Raw genomic sequence first — 12,877 nt, 5'->3', positions numbered from 1 at the left:
ACCCAGTCCCTGTGCATATTTTTTGTTGTTGTTTGTTTGGAGGTTTTGACATTGTTACAGTGAGGCATAATTGCTTTTGAGTCTAATTTCTTGCTTGATGGTTCTGATTTCAGATATATTTACAGGTAAAGTTAATCTAAATATGTATGTTTTACAGATGATTTTGAAAGCAACTTCTGTAAAAGAGGGAAAAAAGTCAGTATGACTTCGACAATTTCTGAAGTTGAATTATTTGGCATTTTGTTACTTCTAAAATGTGGTCTTGCTACAGTTCTTGTTTTAAAACCTGGTTAGCCTTAAAGTATTTAAAAATAGTCTAAATTTTTTTTACAATAAAATACTATAAGAGTTAGCCGATCAGGAATGAGGTATCTTCACTGACCTGATGCTCTAATGAGGTCTTTGAGTGGGTGTATCTGAAAAGTCTCATTAGACTTTGGTATCAAAATTTCAGACTTTGTATTCTCTCTTTCTTTTCAAAAATTATTTCTCTTTAGGCTTAAATTAGTGGACTATATGGATCAAATGTTTTTTTTTTTTGGTTCTGTGTTCTCTGTATGGTGTGTTAGGCAGCATTTTCCTGAGAGCTGTAGCCTGTATTCAGTCAGGCTTATCTAGTATGGAAAATAGTTGCTTGGGGGTGAGAGACTGTTGTGATACATCTGCCTGTTTTAATGCCAGATTCTTTCTTAGAAGATTTGTAGCACTGTTGGCAAGTGGGAAGTGGAAATTCTTACTCAGATTAATTCCAGGAGACTGATGACCAAGCAGTCTTGGACAGAGAGAAGTTTATTTCCAATTTTTAAACTATGTGTTTTGCTGCTGAAGTTAGATTGAAACAGATCCACAGAAATTGCTGTCGATAGCAGAGGCTGGTTAGAAGCACAAGGTCAGTGGTCAAGTGCTTTCAGACTCCCAGGAAGTTCCAAAGTAGCTCTGACTTCCATAACTTCCATACTAATTTTAGATCCATTCTCTGACAACTTGGCTATAACTTGGGAAATTTTATCAGTGACACCAAAGCCTTCATGACAAACTGGGGAAACCAAAGATTTGTTGTGCTTTTTGTTGGTCATAGCCTGCACAGGATGGTTTCCTGCTGTGTGCAGTTTGCAGTTTCCATCCATCAGGTATTTTTGTCACAGGTTTTGGGGCTGTATTCTTTGAGGACTAGGAGGATTTAAAGCCTTCATCACTCAGCTGAATGTGTCTGTGTGGGCAATGTGCAGGGGTTATTGTGGTGGCAGTGGTCCCATTCAGCTGGAGGAGTTGCTCCCAGGCAGGCAAGACTGCTGTGAGTAGCCCTTCTCTGGAAGTTAGAGAATGACAGATGAGCCCTGCTGTTAGTGGGAAGCCAATCCTTGTCCCTTCAGAGCTGTGCCATACTGCAGGAGGGGATTTGCAGAAGTTGCCCTGATGCTGCTTGCTAATGTTTGTCCTCTCCTCCTCATCCAAAGCTGTTAGAGCATTCATCTGTTACAAAATCCAAACTTGGAGGGAAAGTTTCTTTCTGCATCGTGCCTGCAGTAATTGTTTGTGATTTTCACCCCTCTGTGACACTGTCTGCCCAACAGGCCTCCTTGTCTGGAGATATTTCCTGACAAACTTGTGATGCTTACAAAACAATTTAAAGCTTTCAGTCCTAGCTAAACCTTTGCAAGCCAATTGAAAAAACCTTTCTGGACACCAGAGCTTTAAATACAGGACCAGGACATGTTGAAGATCGTGTGCTACAGTGATCTGAATACAGTTGTTAGAGTTAGCTGTGCTGCTGATGCTTCCATCTCTGGCAAGAAACATTCTTCTGGTTATGACATCGTTTTTGGTTAGAGGCCTTTACTGGTGGCCTCTAGGAATTGGTGAAAGGCTCTTAAAGGCCTCTGCAGTCACAGAAAGTGTCCAGAAATATAACACTTGGAATAATTAAATTGTTACCTTTGTAACACAAGGGAAGCAAGAAGAGAAGCCTTGAGTTAGGATGGTGCTGCAATGTCTGGTGTACCTTGTTTCTGAAGCTGGAGAAGTGCTGCTCTGCTGTGTTGAGCCTGAGTGTGCATGCAGAAATGCAGACAGAATTATTTTGACAATGTGTTCGCTCCTTGTCCCTGCTGAATGCCTGTTTGTCCTGTATAAATGGATTTCAGGATCAGCCAATCTCCAGCTCTGAATTAGTTTAATAAGGCATGGTGCATAGGGTTTAAAGGTCATTTTGCAAGCAGCTGGCTTCCTGCATATATTAGGGGGAATGGTTTTTTAAATAATGGTATTGGAAAGCTGTTGATTTAACTTTTAAAATACCTGTATGCTATAAAATTCCAGCTCTTCTGCCTCTGTCCTTCAAGCTCTGCTTGCCCTCTGCCTGCTCATCTTTCTGTCATTTCTGATTACCTCTGCCCATCTGCCTCTGCATTCTCTCCCCTTAGGTTTATCAGTCCACGTTTGCTGCCCACAAGGACTTGGCTTGTATTGCTGAGGAGCTCGTCTCTTGGGTTACTTCTCTGGGCTGGGAACAGAAAGCTCAGGGTTCCTTGGTTCAGGCTGTTAATAAAGCAATATTGCACTGTTCTTTTATGGGGGGACTGGGAGCTCTCAACAATCACTGCATTTTTGTGTCCCAGCAGGTTCCTAGTTCCCTCCTCAGGATGAATTTAACATTGGTGAAAGAAGATTATAATTTACTCTTTTTTCTTAAGCTCCTGATCTGCTTGAATTGTGCACATTGATTATTCCAGTTTCCTCTCTGTGGAGTGTGTACTTCAACCTCAACCTGATCCAAGTGTTTCATATGAAAATGGAGGATGTTTTTATTCATTTGCTTGTTTCCTGGATTCCTCTTTGAGTTTGCTGATGAGTATGGTTTGAAATGTTCTAATGACTTGTCAAGTGTGGACACTGTCTTAAAAGCTGAAGGGAGCACCCACATGTCTGGGTCATGCAGGCCTTTGGCAGGTGGCGATGTCCTCCTGGTGTGAGATGGCACCTTCCCATTGCAGTTACTTGTAGAAAATCCTGCATCTTCAAATCATCTTTCTGCTTGTTTGAAGTTTTGTTCACAATATATATCCTCAAGAAATCAGATAACTGGACAAGAAGCAAGCTTAAAATTTATGGAGATGACAGCAGCGGCAATCTTTTTTCTTCTTGCATTCAGACCAAACTGCTGGGAAACTCTTACATTTGTCTTATTTTCTGAAGGATGTTTCCTCCTCATGACTTGCAGTTGTTCTGAGTTTATTCTGTTTTTAGTACCATGCAGTGCTCTGACACAGCTACTTAAGCAGGTTTTGTCTAGGACACACCTTTCTTTTGATATTGTATTAAAAGCACCTCCTTTCTGTTACTGAAGTTTTTTTCTCTGTAGCACTCTCCTGACTGTTGTGGAAATAGGAGAGTGATGCAGGACTGAACTGAGTTGTGTGTTCTCTCTGGCTGCCTATAAGGGCTCAGGCAAGCAGTGCTCAGGTATTTAATGGGTCCCTGCTTAGCTACTTTTTAAAAAATCCTCTTTAAGTAAGAGTAAAACTCTAACTAAGTTAGGTTTTTTGCTGATAGAGCTGTAAACCTTGCAATTTAGAATAGTATATTGGCATAAGATTAAAAAAAATCCCCAAGTTTCTAAATATCAAAGAATTGAGGTTTTTATCTTCTGTGTGAGGCAGTAGGGCAAGTTGTACACTGTGTTTCAGTTACCTACTTGATAGCTTTAGAAAATAAGTTATTTGACAAAATAGGAGGGTTTCTGGTTATAGATACAATATAGAGACTTGTTGATCTCTCCAAAGGATTTGAAAAGGAGACTGAATTACTATTTTTTTGTTTGTCGCATCTCAATGCCATCTTAATTCCATGTTTGAGAGCTTCTGCTGATTCCTTTTCATGGGTGGAGGAAGGGAGGAAGTGTATCGTTCTTTAGAGGCACTGCCTGCAGCTAAACATGGTGTGCTGGGAAGTCACATGGGCACTTCTAATGATCCTCTGGGCTCTCTGGCACTGTCTGTCCATGGATTCAGGTGTGTACCAGATGGTGACTTTGAACACAAGAGTTTCCACCAGGCCATATCAGCAGGAACTATTGAAAACTTGTGTCTTCAGTAGTGCTAAATGCAGCCTAGGATTACCATCATTTAACAAGCTCTGTAATATTCCTGGGCCCCTGGGGTGTTGTCAGTACTGTTTGACTTCCTGTGGCACATCAAGGTTGTATTTTATCTTTTGGTACCAAGCCTAAGTGCATTTAGGAGTAATCTGAGGCTCAGGAAATCTTCTCAAATCTTGTAAAAGTAGACAGCCACTGAAAAATGTATTGGATGCTGTGATCCAGGTAGGAGTGTTCCCAGCTGTGTGTACCTTCAGCTGACAGGGTGAAGGCACTGTGATAGAATTGGAGTGCACTAGAGAAATTTTTGTGGAGAGCTTGTATGGCGCCAGTGATCATTGTATTGTTCTGCAAAAGCCAACCTTCAAGTTCTAAAGCTTGTCTGGAATCCAGATTGACCTCTGGAGCAGAAGCAGGTTCATTGCTGAAGGTAGACTGAGTGTACTGTTCTATTGCATTTCCCTCTTTCCAGTCTTTATCAAATGTCTTGAGGCACATGGCCTGCCACTTGGTTCAAAACCAGCAAGCATTTTAATTTCACAATTAAAAGTGAAACTCATACTTTGTTCTTGCAGCTGCTGATGGCTCGTGTGCACACAAAGCTGTGTTGTGAACTTGAGACAACAGAATGCTCTCAAGTTCCTTCTTTAATCCAGTGTCATATGAGTGCTGGTTGGGAATGAGCCCAGGCTGTGTGAGACCCTTCTTAGTGCCTTCTTGTTTTGCTGAGCCTTGACGTCTGCTACAGTAAAACCCCATAAAATGCAGGAAAGTCTCTCTCCAATCAGGTGAGTGTATTAGCAGGCTTCTTGCACTGATGGATTAGAGCCAGGCTGTGTTCAGTAAATGTGGCTAAATAATAAAAGGTGAGATTGTGTGCAGTGATCCCAGGTCTCCTTTCTCCAGCTGCTGTCTCCTGTCTGTTAGCTGGGAACCTTTGCACAGGCAAACTGCTTTGCTTGAGAGAGCAGGCTATGCACTGTATTCTGACACAGCCAAAGGTGGCTGACACAAAGCCAAAGGAGAGCTTCTCTCTGAGGGACTGAAATGTCAACAAAGATGTTGTACTGCCTTGCAGAACCCTGACTTGCTTTGTATAAAAACTGAGCAGATGTTGGTAGGTCTGGAGCTTTGCCATATACAGAGCAGACCCTGGAAAGCAGTGCAGAGCCTGCTCAGGTGACATAAGGGACTCTGTCCTGGGTTCAGTGTGCCAGCATTCCCCTGAATGTCGGGCTCCCCGCAAGCCATGTCTGGAGCTTTACCCTGCTTAGGGAGGTGGGACTCATGTAACCATGCTGTACATCCATGAGCCTTGTTCATGTCCCACTCTCTGCTTGCTCTAACCCTGCTGGTGAGTTGCAGTGGTGTTCCTCAGAAGCACAAAGGCTCTGAAGTAATAAGTTCTTGTATACCTTGTGAAAACAGGCAATTAGGTGGAGGGAAGGGACCCCAGTGGTGTTTGTGCAGGGGGAAGGATATTGACTCACTCTTTATTAGACGTGAGTTTGGTCACAGAGAAGCTTAACTTTGAGACACAAATCTGGAGGAATCCAAGTGGCTACTCATGAGCAACCTATTTCCACTTGAAGGCTCTGGCTTGCCTCAATGTTTGAGGGGCTGACTGCTGCTTACCATTGTGATCACCTTCATTGGAGAGACTCAGCAAGGGTGGCACTGCAGCAACTAAGAAGATTTGTCCTTTGGAATATGCCTTCTCTGTCTAAGTATTGATTTCCTTTTTGCCTTTTGAGAAATGGAAACAAACTCCTTGTTGCAAGGCAAGGCTACAGAAAGCTTTCAAAAGTTTATAGCTTGATCCTCTAAGGCCTGTTCTTTTATTTTAGGACGAGATAAAAGATAGAGTATTAGGTGTAAGCAGCCTGGAAAAAGAAAAGTGCTTGTGGATTTAAGGTAGCCTCTGGTCTTGCTTCCTGCACCTCTTTTTGTGTTACTCAGGCAAATGTTTCATGCTTGGAAAATCTGAGCTCTGGGGATCAGAGCAACTGCAGATCCTTGCTGGCCTCAGCACTTTGTGCTGATGATGAGCAGGCAGTTGTCAGCTCTTCAGTAGCTTGTTTTTGCTGCTGTGTGTTGAGGCAGGACAGCAGCTGAGATGAGGCAAGGGGAGACTTTGCAGTGTTGTAGTCCTGTGTCCAAGGACTCATGAGAGAGACATCTGTGTGTGAATGGAACAGCCTGAGGTCTGCCAGCTCAGTGATGGGTGCTCAGTGTGGCTGTTGGTTGTGGCATGGCTGTGCTGTCACAGCTTGTTCAGAGTTGGTCACAGGCTCAGTGACTTTTGGCTGGGTTTTTTTCTGTCCCCACAGGTCATCCTTGTCCATCTATTATTAAGCCCACTTTGGCATGGCTGGCAGGAGCTTGTTCCAAAGCCTGATGGAAGCAAGGTTTGGTAGTTGGGGAGCATGGGCATTGAGGAATTGGTTGTGTCAGCAGGTCTGCAGGTGGGCTTTGGACAGGATAGCAGGGGTTCTTATTTATTAAGTTTTCATAGGCCCCTTGAGTCCAGTGATAGGCTTTGAAGCATGGTTTCCTCTGAGCTCTGCTTCCCCACAAAATCTTCAAGCATGATCCATCAAAGAGTGTGAAATATATTCTAAATCCCACTGCTGCCTTTTTCTCAGTCAGCAGGGTTGTGCTTTCTTCTCCAGTCTGGAGTTGTTTGCTGTTGAGAATAAGCAGTCTCTTTTCTTGTGATTCCTTACCTCTCTTTGGGACATGATGCCATCAAGAAAACCAGCTGTTCCAATCTGAGAGCTGCCTCTGCCTGCGTGCTCTCTTGTCGATTGTGTTGAATCAATGAAGTGCTGCAATACTGTAGAGAAAAGGGGGAGGTGAAGAAATGAAGAGGGAGATCACACAGAAGGAATATACAGAAGAGGATTCATATTCTGTCCCATGGTTCACAGTGGCTGTGTCTGGAACTAGATCTGCTATAAACCAGAAATTCCCACATGAAAACTTGAATCCCAGGTCTGAATCCTTGCCTCACTAAGTTGTGGGATCTGAGAGTCCCACATGGAGAAGAGAGCTAGCTAATCTCAGCATCTTGGGACACCTGATAAGTCCTCACTGTTCCTGCTGTGAAGGTGGTGGCTTTGATAAGTGTTACAGGAAAAAATATTTAAAGGAGAGAAGTAAGGGAGATAATTTCTGGATGCCAGCTGTAGCAGAAGGATAATGTTTAAAATATTCCTATTGAAAATCCTGCAGATGGCAATTCTCACTCCCTTCAACTCTTGAACCACTGTCTCAAACCTTTGTCAATACAGACATTTTTCCTGCTCAGCTTCAATGGCATCCCTGTTCAGCCAAGAAAACTGCCAGGTTGTGCTTTGACTTTGCTTCCAGATGTTCAGTGCAAAAAGGTTTCATTGCTGCTATGGAAAGCTTTTCTTAAGGGACAACATAAAGTAGGAATGTTGTGGTGCTTGAAGGCTGAAGTAGGCATCTTCCCTTGAGAAGAGTCTTCTGAAGCACAGATGTCTGGTACAGTCATGAGGATAAAAGGTTATAAGGATTATGTGTTAATCTGCAGCTGTTGATCTTCCCAGCAGGTTTGGTTCCAACTGATGTTTGGACCCACCAGCCAGATATGCAGGAGAATTTCTTCTGGGGTTCTGAACTGCTCCTCTAGGCTGTAACTGTTCATCTGGGTCCTGCCTGCTCTTCCTTGTGATCCTTGATTCTTGCTTTGCTCTCTCTGTTGGTGTTTTCTTTGGCTTCATCATTTTGACTGGTGTGTACCACGATACCTGGTCCATCCTGACAGCAGGATGGTAAGTTCACACCATACTGTGTGTTTTACCTCAGGCAAGTTTGTGTTCTTCCAGATAATTGCTTCAGAATCAACAGTTGGAACTGTTTCTTGATCTTAGCACGAATTTCTCAAGTACCACCGAAGTTCCAGTGAGTTTCTGGAAGTGCACATTGTAGAGCTGTAGGAACTTGCCTTCCTGATTCCTGACTTGGCATTTCTTATTTGCAAGTTTGCATCTAGGTGAGCCCTTGATTATCTGTTTGGGTTTTGGTTTTTTTTCAATAGACTGACTATATCTTTTTATGGTTTTTAAACCTGTTTCCCTGAGGTTGCTGCTTGGAATCCTTCTGTTAAACTTAAAAATACTAGTAATTGCCAACCCTCTTGAGAAGGATGTGGAAAGTTAAGGAATCCCCATTTTGTCTCACTGGCACCAGGATCAAGTGTTCTGTAGTGCTGCCAAGCTATTTTCTCTGTTGTATTTTTGGTTTGTTTGATTTTTTTTGTGGTGTGCTGAATTCCAGATGGTTGCAGTGCCACACTGGCACTGGGGTTGGTCCCCATGAGGTCAGGACAGTTCATAGCAAATGTTTGAGCTAGAGCAAGGTAAATTGTTCTAAAACTCTTCTGTGATGTTCTGTGATTAAAACTCAGACTGTGAGTATTTTACATATATTTTGTGTGGCTCACTGATATCCTCACCACTTAGCTCAAACAGTTCTTGGCCATGTGTAGGTTTTTTCTTGTAGTCTGAACAAGCGAGCTACAGATAAGCTGTTGCTTGGGTTTGTTCCCTCCTCTTCTTCCTCCTCCTCCTTCCATCTCTTTTGCTCACCCATTTCTAGTCTGGGCTCAGATTTTTTCTTTTCCCTGTCTTCATTTTTTCACCTGCTTCCTTCCAGTGTCTCTGCACCTTCTCCCTCCCTCCTCTCCTCTCTTCTGTCCCCTTGGTTTGCATTCCTTTCATTTCAAAACCTATATTGGAGCTGACACCAGGCTGCCTGTTCCCTGCAGCACTGAACTGGCGGTTTGGAAGGAGGAGGCTGCCATTCCCTCAAGGGGCAAGGCAGAGTTCAGTGTCTGTCTTATTTTTAAATATGCATCTGAACATGGCTGATCAGAGGAGCAAAAGAAATCTTCAGGTTCTGAGTGCTGGAAGCTCATAAGGACATAGTGCAATCCTCTGCATCTCCCTGCTCCTTCTGCTCTCCTCACTGAACATGAAAGCTGCTTGGCACAGGGGACTTTGACTGCAGGGAAGATGGGTAAGGATCAGAGACCCCATGGAAGGAGGGTAGAAAGGGATGGGTGCTTTGCAAGCCTCATACCTTCTTTTTCTGCTTCAAGTTCTTTTCATTCTGTCAGGTTTATGCCCTCTTTTGAGCCCTGAAGCACCCCAGAGTACCTTACCCAGCTATAGACCAGCTTTGCAGGATGCTGTTTGACCAAAGACTGATGGCTGGTTGTCATGCTGGTACAGTGAGGGAACAAGCTGAGATATTCCAGTTCTATGTCTTACCACAGCCAGTGCCATGACAAGGTACCAGGGATGGATCTGCAGGTTTCCCAGTAGGAGTAGGAGCTCTGCTAAGGCAGATTTTGTACCCAGCTGGTGAATTTCCTAAATGATTGTGCTGTGCAGCTCTAGCTGCTGGCATCTGTTCAGGCAGCACAGTGACGAAGTCACCTAAAGGGCAAAAAAAAGGCAGGTGCTCACTGGTCCAACAGCTCCTGCCAGCAGATTAGGATCAGAAGTGAAGGAGAGCATATTGAATTGAAGCTGTAATCATAATTTCAGTTTAGACAAAATGTATGTAGCTTGGCAGAATACCAGGGCCCTGACTCTTGTAAAAATGTGTCACAGGGTCCTTCAGGACCTTAGGAAGATCAAGACCTTTATTGAAAACCTTCTGTCAGCTGTGTTACTTGCTGTGGCACAGGCTACTTTGGTTTGGCATAGGCACAGCTACTCCCTTCTGCAACATGTTGGACACTCTGGTCCTGAAAGTGATCTAACCTGGTGTAGGTACTCAGGGTTCCATGGTGATTGCAGCAAGTTGTGTGGGGGAGGCTGCAGGCTCATCCTCTTTGTGTTTTATTTTAGTATCTTGCCTAGTGAGCAGCCTAGCCCATCAGAGGAGATTCCTGACAGCATCAGGTACCAGATGATTGTCAACTGAAGTATGTTGACAGTGCTGAGGGTAGAGTGAAGTAGGCTCTACTCTGAAGAGAGAAGGCTGAGGAAGCTGTATCTTAGTCCTTCAGAAATGCCAAAATCATCCTGGAAAAACCAAATGCTTTTGATTGGAGAAAAAAATATTGCAGGGGGATCTCAGTGTTTATGTTGTCTAATTTCTTTCTTTAGAAAGAAAGAAAAATAGTAAGAGTTAAAGACTTTCCAGTTGCAGACTGGTGAAATGATATGTGAGAATGAATGATAGAAGAGTTGACTGCTGGGGTGGGTGGATTTGGCCTTCTGTTCTGATTCTTCCTTTTTTTGCCAAAGGATCCATGTTTTTGGACTCTGATGAGGTGTGTTCAGTTGCTGTCCTTTTAACAGTTTGGACAGTGTTTATGTGGAAGAGGTTGTGCATTTGCAGTGGGTGAGGAATGGAAACAGGAGCTGGCACTGTACAGCTGATTCCTTCTCTACATTGCTGCATATTCAGTTGTCACTTTTTCTCTACTTGCTGGAGATTTTTGGTTTCTTGTTTTAAAATAGCTTCTAGAGAGAGAGAGGATAGATTGCCTACAGGGATAGCTGGAGCCAAGAGGCAGATAAACCTCCCCTGGCTGCATTTGTTCAGCTCCTCCCTGGCCTGGGGATGGCTCTGCTGCAGTTGTGGGTCCCCTGGATGTGTTTCTCTGTGTACCCAGCCCTGATGAGCAGCATTGTGTTCTCTGTGGCTTACACACTGCAGTCCTGACTGGCATTATTCTTCCAGTTAGACCTTTCTTGAATAGCAAAGATACTTCTAACAGATTGCCTTTTTTTCCTGAAAAATCACCCATCACTGCATTCTTGCCAGAGCAAGGTTATGTATATGGGGGAGCCCTGGATAACAGCAGTCAAACAACTTGAACTGGCTGCTCTGATTGCACCATTTGCTGATGTCATTGGGGCTGGAAGAATTCCTTGGGAAAGGAAACAAACTGCTACAATAATTCCAGCATGCTCCTGTGACCTTGCTTTTGCTACAGTGGAGAACAGTTTCCAAAAAAGCAGTAGAAAGAATATGCCCAAAGTCACTTTCATGTGTAACTTAAGTATTCAGGATTTTACCCTGGGTCCCACAAGGTAAAAGGCTGCTGTGTTAACCCCAGCTCTTCATCTCTTGCCAAGTCTGGAAATCCGGGTTCTTAAGAGGAGCTGTTACTTGTATGACCTTCATGCGTGAAACAGTTCCTCTTTTAAAATGTGTTTTCCCCTTTATCAGTTATTCATTGAAGAGTCTCTTTGCATCTGTAGAATTTTGAAGGGTAGCTATTATTTTACCATTTTAATTTTCCCAGCTGTTCAAATAATTGTTTTAACCTCTCAGTGGCTGGAAGTGCTTTTCATATCCTGATAGCTTTGCATTGTATTTCTTTGGTTTCATGGTTTAAATTACCAACAGTTTTCTCCCTGTCCAAATGGTTACTCTGTGACTTTCTTCTCTATAGCTTTAAAGTCTGCACTGTTCTGAACACCACTGACAGCAAGGCACTTTTGAACTTCCACGCTAGGATACCGAGCTCTCACATCCTATTTTGGGGTTTTGGCTTTTTTGTTGATGTTCTCCATACACACAGGTACCCTACAAAAAAAGAACTTCAATATTTAAAGATATTAAAGCCCCATTAAAACCAGAACAAACTGGTTATTCTGAAAGGTCCTGCCAGTGGCCTCTCTGGAGTTGCATTTCACTGTATGCAGGGAAGGGGCTCTGACAGAGACAGCGAAGGCAGCACAGAATACATTGTCTTCATGCAGTTTTACAGGGAGTAAAGTCAAAGCATTTAATTTGACAGTGGTTTCTGTAGCCCTGACACAAGGCTGTGATGGCTGAGGACAAGGGAAAGCTTCCTGCTGGTCTGGCAGAGGACATGGCTGATTGAGCTGAGCACTCAGCTCCAGGGCAGTGTTCCCAGCCCAGGGTGATGCTCAAAGGGGAGGGATGCATCTTGTGTCCCACCTGGGGCAAAACCCTTTCATGTGGGAGGTCCTCCAGACCAGCAGTGTCTCATTTCATAGCTTCACTTTTCTTTTTGATTTTGATATTTATATTTATTTTCATTGAGCATTGCTTTCCTTGAGTATGTCTTTAATGGCCTTACCATAGAGACAGAGGTAAAACTTGAAAGTAAGTAATTACATTATGATATTCTGGACATATTGTTGTAGTTTCTCTTATGTGTTCTTCTCACATGTCCTGAAAGTTGCAAAAGGTGATTTATAATTCATCAAACTAAGCATAAAACATCTGACTGCAAAGCCTATCAATCTGATCCCATCTCTTTCCAGCCCTTTAATTAGGGAAGCCTTGCTGAAAAATGTACCCATCAGCTACTGAGAAATAGTGCATTCCTGGACCCTCAGTATAGATCTTGAGTTATCCAGGTGCCAAAATCCTGTCAGAACTGACAGATCTTAGAAAATACACCCACAGGCAGAACATTATCCATTATACCAGCACTGAGCAGTGGGCAGCAAGGAAAAATCAGCAGAGAATGTATCTTTATAAACTTTAATTGGCTTTTCCCGTTGCTAAAAATCCGTGTATCCGGCAGGGGAGAGAACCTATCTAGCAGTTTGATTTTTCCATCCCAGAGCTGAAGGGTGCAGTCCATCTTCACTGACGTGTGATGTGGACCTGTCTCAGCACAGCTCCTGGCAGTGCAGTGGAATCCAAGCCCACAGAGAAGGCTGCCAGGCTGTCCTCGGTGAGTGACCGTGCTTAAACAAGTGTGAAGAATGAATTACTCTGGATAAGTTGGATTTCATCTGTGCTCCCTTTGCT

General features: G+C 43.4%; 1 protein-coding gene across 2 annotated transcripts in view; it reads left to right on the top strand.

Annotated features, from left to right (window-relative positions):
- CHCHD6 (coiled-coil-helix-coiled-coil-helix domain containing 6) overlaps positions 1-12,877 on the top strand; it is a 108,722-nt gene that overhangs the window by 78,272 nt on the left and 17,573 nt on the right. The gene's annotated exons all lie outside the window — the stretch shown is intronic.

The sequence above is a fragment of the Zonotrichia leucophrys genome, chromosome 12, assembly GCF_028769735.1.
Source record: "Zonotrichia leucophrys gambelii isolate GWCS_2022_RI chromosome 12, RI_Zleu_2.0, whole genome shotgun sequence".
NCBI lineage: Eukaryota > Metazoa > Chordata > Aves > Passeriformes > Passerellidae > Zonotrichia > Zonotrichia leucophrys.
The sequence above is the reverse complement of the archived record's forward strand: the minus strand, read 5'-3'. Positions and strand labels throughout refer to the sequence as shown.